Below are 6,198 nucleotides of genomic sequence, written 5' to 3' on the forward strand. Positions count from 1 at the left end.
GCGTTTGTAAATGTAAATTGACGAGAGTCCCAGACCGGGAGCGACGTGCGTTCGGGCAGACGAAACGATAAATTCATTGAAATTCGTTTATGTATATTGTATTGGGTTATCGACATTTAGTATTATTGTATTATTATATCATTAGGACGACATATTTATTCTTATTCTTTAGCGCTACGAATTATAACGGCGAGAAAAGAAAAATATTAGACTTCGTCTCGGTCTGCCATCAAAAAAAAAAAAAAAGGAAAAAGAAACTATCGCGGAAACGTGCAATTTTTTCGAGCATCATGCTATCGGTATAGCACAGGCCGCGGCAATCAAAGTTAACTAAGGTGAAAAAACACACATATACTCACGTTTTCTTCTCGTGTGGCACCCCTGCCTCAATGTCTTCTCTATTTGGTACACTTTTTTAAAAATATTTTTTTATTAAATAATAAACTAAACAGCCAAACATAAAAATAAACAAACAAAAAAAAAATTGTATTAATTAATTTTTGTATTGCTGTTAAAGATTCCAACATTTTTTAATATAACAAGTCACAGTTTACTTGATCGCACCGCGATCACACCGTAACTGTGATTGATTCGTGAAAGATTTGCCGGGAACGGCAGGCAACTGATTCGTCCGACGCAAGCGCAGACATCCCAGTGAGCATTATTGAAAGGATGAAATCTTTAAGAGGACTTTCTGAAGACCTACTTAATTAGTTTTTCTTAGAAATAATATCAGTAAGTTATCTTTTTGAGGTGTCCGATTGTGGACTTTTGTCTTTTGGCAATCGATGCAGGCCCTTCGTGTCCATTGATGGCAGTCTGGCTTAATTTTCGACCAATCGTAACGTTCCGCGTCCAACGTTGCTGTAGGTCTGGTTTCCGCATGTGCAGAGGTTGAAATATCTGTCTTCTGTACTCTTTTGTAACCCAAGACATAATTAATAAGAATATTTGTGAGTCAGCTCTCCTATTTTTTAAAAAACTCCATCTTCATCTCGACTAAGAGCCAAACGCGATGTTATTGCGACAAATTAAGATTTAGAAATTTTTGGAAACTGAGGAATTTGAAGACATAATGTTCATGCAGGACGTGTCAAGTGTCAAGCAACATATGGTAACCAATAGCCTAATATATACGCGATGGCAATGGCAGTGAATTGATGTTCGATAGTGGCATTGGATTGGTGTTTAAAGTTTCGGAGAGCTGACAGCGGCCGTCGCCGCGCCGTCAAGAAAATTCTGTTTTACAAAAGAAGGAGGTAGATTTACTTACTTCTTAAATTTCCTCCTTGTGTCTCCCTCGTCTCACGACGACCCTTTCCTCAATGTCTGTTTCGTGTTTACTTGCACATCTTTTTTTATGTAGATAAAAAATAAAATATCCAAGAGTTAACAAAATACAAAAATAAAAAAGAATTTTATTAATGTACTCCTCTTGTATGTATAACAAGGACAAAAACATTTTACAAATATAAATTTAAATTTATTTAATCACTATGCACTAACTTATTATTATTAGATTAGCTAAAACTGTCGAGTTATTCATATAAATATAAAAATATTTCAAGTGCGTACTCTATTTTGTCCAGTACTGTATATAGCTAAGTATATACTCACATTTCCTGCTCCTCGTGCCGCACCTCTGTCTTAATGTGACCGTTTCTCTCCGCACTATCTTTTTTTTATATTTTTTAATTAAATATAGAACTAAACAGCAGAACATAAAAATAAGCAAATAAATAATAAGAATTTTCTTAAATTCTTCGTGTATAACTATTAAAAGTGCAAACATTTTTACAGTTAAATATAAGTCACTATAGTATTAAATACAAGTCACACGTGACCGCGACACACTGCGATCACACCGTAACTGTGACTGATTCGTGAAAGACTTGCCGGGAACGGCAGGCAACTGATTCGTCCGACGCAAGCGCAGACATCCCAGTGAGCATTATTGAGAGGATGAAATCTTTAAGAGGACTTTCTGAAGATCTACTTAATTAGTTTTTCTTAGAAATAATATCAGTAAGTTATCTTTTTATATCAGTAAGGTATCTTTCAGAAAAGCTTTTTATGATACAATATTATATATAGATATTTCTAGAGTCTCTAGCAAGCGTGCTATTTTACGAACAGCGCACAATCGCAAGCCACATATGTCACGTGTGAATCGCGCGTGCTCTGAGCTTTGAGTTCTGGATTTCAAGGAGATAGCATTTACGTTCTTCGATATTAACGTTTGCAAAGTAATTTTTCTTTTTTAAATTATAAATATTTTTAAATTTGTATGTGCAAAAAGCACATTGCAATCATAGAATTTTATTTATACTGTAAGCGGCGCGTAAATAATTGCCGCGATACGCAATGTCCGGCGTTAGCGTCGTTTCCGACACCCGTGCGGTGCTGCCACCGTAGCGTATAGGGTGGCCAAAAGATATGCGCGCGCATGCGAGCGCGACCGCGGGCCGTAGGCCGTTAGATTCGAAGTCGAGGAGAACGACTCTCCTTTGAGAAGTGCGAACGAGCAGACGTATTATTAAATCGTGCGCATGAGAGTACTTTCGAGAAGTATCAAATTGTAGAAGCATTCCGATCTTTATTAAATCTTTATTCTTAAAATCAGTGTCCGTTGAATTTCACCTAACAACGCTCCAATCCTGGCGAGAACATTTTGCAGTGCGTACGGGCTCCTGTGGCATCCAATTCGCCTTTAAAATTTAGTCTTAAACATCGGTTACTCGAGATACAGAGAACATTCGAGAAGTTTCCAGACGAGGATCCAAAGGAAAGAGACTAACGCCTAACTCTCGAGTCATTTGAAAATAGAAACCCAGACTTTTACAATACTAAGTCTATGGGCATTTTAAAATTTATTTTTTAACATTCTCAGGATCGGATAGAATTTAGGACGTTTACATAGACTTTACAATAAAAAAGAATTTATATTATTGCAATGTGCTTCTTGCAGACATAATCCAACTATATAAATATGTAAAGATATAATACTACAAATAGGAATTCGTAACACTAACCTTTTTTGATATTTAAAAGAAGTCAGATTGTGGAATTCTTTTAAATGTCATTTATTTGCGATGTTTTTTTTTTCTAAAACCGATGCGTTAGTGTCAGTCCACAAGAAATTGATCAATCACAATCAAGTATTCTCCTCATACTTGACTGTGATTAGTCAATTTTTTAAGCCTTACGGCTTAAATCACCTATGTATTGTGGACCAGAGATTAGAGAACTATATTATATATATATATATATATATATATTCCTATGTCTATGGGCCTAATCCACTATTCATAATAATACAAACTTTTTATAATTCATTGGCATATATGAATGAGAACATGACATAAATGGACAAACAACTGTATAGTAAATAGTGTGCAGTAAATTCGTGCGATACAATCTGCGATTACACAGGTCAACACAAATTTTGATTTTGATAAGAGGATATAAAATTTCGATAGATTTATCGATAATTAGACGAAAAAATAATATATGGCCTGAAAAAGTTTGCTTTTGTATCCAGGAGAACGATTGATCAATATTTTAGAAAATCCATAGTTAAAATTTTTATTTATTGATAAATTGAAACAAATATATTTATATATAATTTTTATCAACTTTTACTATCATATCAAATTACAAAATAGTAGAAAAAAGTACGACAAATAATACCACTTATATTTATCGGTACCGAGATAAAAAGATAGGTATAGTCTAATGAAACACGCAACTTCCAGGCATCATCATATAGGCTCTTAACCAATCTCCACATCTTCTTCATGCCTACGAAAACACGACTTGTGGACTTCGGCTTAAAGAGCTTCTCCAAATTAAAGCTCTCTTTTTGATCTTCTCATACCTCATATCAGCCTTCGACAACTTGTGTGAAATATTCATAAAACTTTCCATCTGCACTACGGAACCGCCCTATAATCAAATAAATACAAAATATCAAAATTGGAAGGCTCGTATAAATTAAAAAAAATATTTAAACATAAAATAATATTTAAGCCAACTAAACGAGCAATAAAATTTTAGGGTGTTACTTGTTTATTTTATACTTTACACAGAGAGAAACGTTTCTTTGGATGTAGAATATGTGTTTGTTTGACTTATATTTGTTTCACTAAAACAAATATACTTTAATCAATACATTGTTGTATTGAATAAAAATTTGATTATTTCGTTACAGTAAATCATATTGTTTTACAAAAAGATAACTATTATTTGAAATAAACTTTAAGAACGTTTAATTTAAACAAGAATGTTGTTTGTTTCAAATAACTTGTTATTTGAAGTAATCAAAATCGATTATTTAATTGATTAATAATTATTATTTAAAATAAACATAAAATATGTTTGTTTCAAATAACTTATTATTTGGCTTGATCAAAACAGATTATCAACTGATTACTATTTGGGCGAGCGTGTAGCTTAGCTCGATAATTATTGTTCTATCAATATCGCGAATCGGGAGAGGATCGTTAAGACGGAATAGTTATTAGGAGTTATAATTATATTGTCTTTCACTGCGTTTATTCGGATTATATCAAATACAGACTTTAACTCTCCACCGAGGAAAACCGTGTATCGCGAGCGCGAGTCAAAATCTATCTGCCCTTCGAGGCCGCGTATTGTCTTGCTTCTCTCGATTTTTCCACGACCTTATTTTTATTTTTAGGTGATTAGCCTATCTGTTATTATGAAGAACTTTCGCTTTTTATTCTGTTCGGAAATCACAATCTACCTTCGTCATGCTAGACGCTTATTTATTTATTTATTATTTTGTGTCACCGGTCGCGATATCCTTAACACTCGTCGCTTGTCATATATTTTTATTTCGTGTAAATTTTATATTATATATATTTTAATATGTTTGTGTACATTTATCGCCACAGTACTCCCCTTCTAGTGGTTTTCTAATTTTTTTTTTTTTACCGCGTGTTGTTGCACAATTATTTAATCACCGCCTATTCGTCGATTCGAGTCGTCATTAGTCACCGCGTCAATGTATAATCTCGCGTGGAGAGATAATAAAAAAAAATAAATAAATAAATAACAATATAAATTAAAAAATTTTGTCCGACACGCCGCGTTACATAATATATCGGTCCGGAAATCGGACCCTTCGACCGCTCCTCGTTCGTGTCTCTCGTCCTTCACTTGCTGGCTGCGCCTTATTCGACTGCTCCGGGTCCAGTCTCATTTCTCTGTCTCCAGGAGTCCTTGCCGTCGGCGACGTTTCGTTAGCCGTGTAGAGCCCATCGTATGACATCTGCAATTGTGTTTACGGCCCGTCGTGCCGAACAAACACGCTCTCCGTGGTTTCCAGCTGCTTGTATACGAACGGGCGTCGTTCTCCGTGCTGCGTGATCTCGATCGGCCGGACCTCCTCGAAATGACGTCGCAACTCCTTCACGAAATTGCTGGCGTCTCTCTCCTCGCCGGGCTGCTTATTCAAAAATTGTCCTGGCAGTCTGAGCGTCTCTCCATATACCAGCTCGGCCGCCGTCGCCTGCAGATCGTCCTTCCACGCCGCTCTTATGCCCATCAGAACCGTCGGCAGCACATCCGTCCACCGGTCCTTCTGATGGCACTTGATCGATGCCTTCAATTGCCGGTGCCATCGTTCTACCATGCCGTTGGCTTGGGGGTGATAGGCCGTCGTCCTCAGGTGGTTAGATCCTAGCAATCCGCTCAACTCCTTGAAGAGGTGCGCCTCGAATTGCCGTCTCTGGTCGGTTGTTATTCTCAACGGCACGCCGAATCTGCTTATCCAGCCGTGGTAGAACGTCCTTGCGACTATCTCTGCCTCCTGGTTCTCCATAGGAAACGCCTCCGGCCAGCGCGTGAATCGGTCGATGCAGGTCAAACAATATTTGTTTCCGTCCGATATCGGCATATTAATAATGTCCATGTGCACATGCTCAAATCTTTGACTCGGTAACTCAAAAATGCCTCTCGGTGATTTTACGTGGCGTGTAATTTTCGCTCGCTGGCACTCGATGCATGCACGTGCCCATGTACTACAATCCTTTTTTATTGACGGCTAGACGTAACGCTGTGTCACCATCTTCACCGTCGCTCGTATCCTCGGGTGTGCCAGTCTGTGTAGTAAATTGAATGCGGCCCTCCGAAAAGGCCTTGTCAAAAATGGTCTCGGAATCTTTGTCATTGTAT

At 37.0% G+C, this 6,198-nt stretch overlaps 1 long non-coding RNA gene across 1 annotated transcript; it reads right to left on the bottom strand.

The window, feature by feature from the left end:
• Window positions 1-276: 276 nt before the first annotated feature.
• On the bottom strand, window positions 277-1,913 carry LOC114943260 (uncharacterized). Its single transcript, XR_003821986.2, has 3 exons — window positions 1,618-1,913; window positions 1,274-1,352; window positions 277-917 (listed from the first exon to the last, which is right to left on the bottom strand). It is a non-coding gene; the product is annotated as an uncharacterized LOC114943260 (long non-coding RNA).
• Window positions 1,914-6,198: the final 4,285 nt, after the last annotated feature.

This window comes from Nylanderia fulva, unplaced genomic scaffold, assembly GCF_048542155.1.
Source record: "Nylanderia fulva isolate GAGA-0341 unplaced genomic scaffold, ASM4854215v1 Scaffold67, whole genome shotgun sequence".
NCBI classification, from domain to species: domain Eukaryota; kingdom Metazoa; phylum Arthropoda; class Insecta; order Hymenoptera; family Formicidae; genus Nylanderia; species Nylanderia fulva.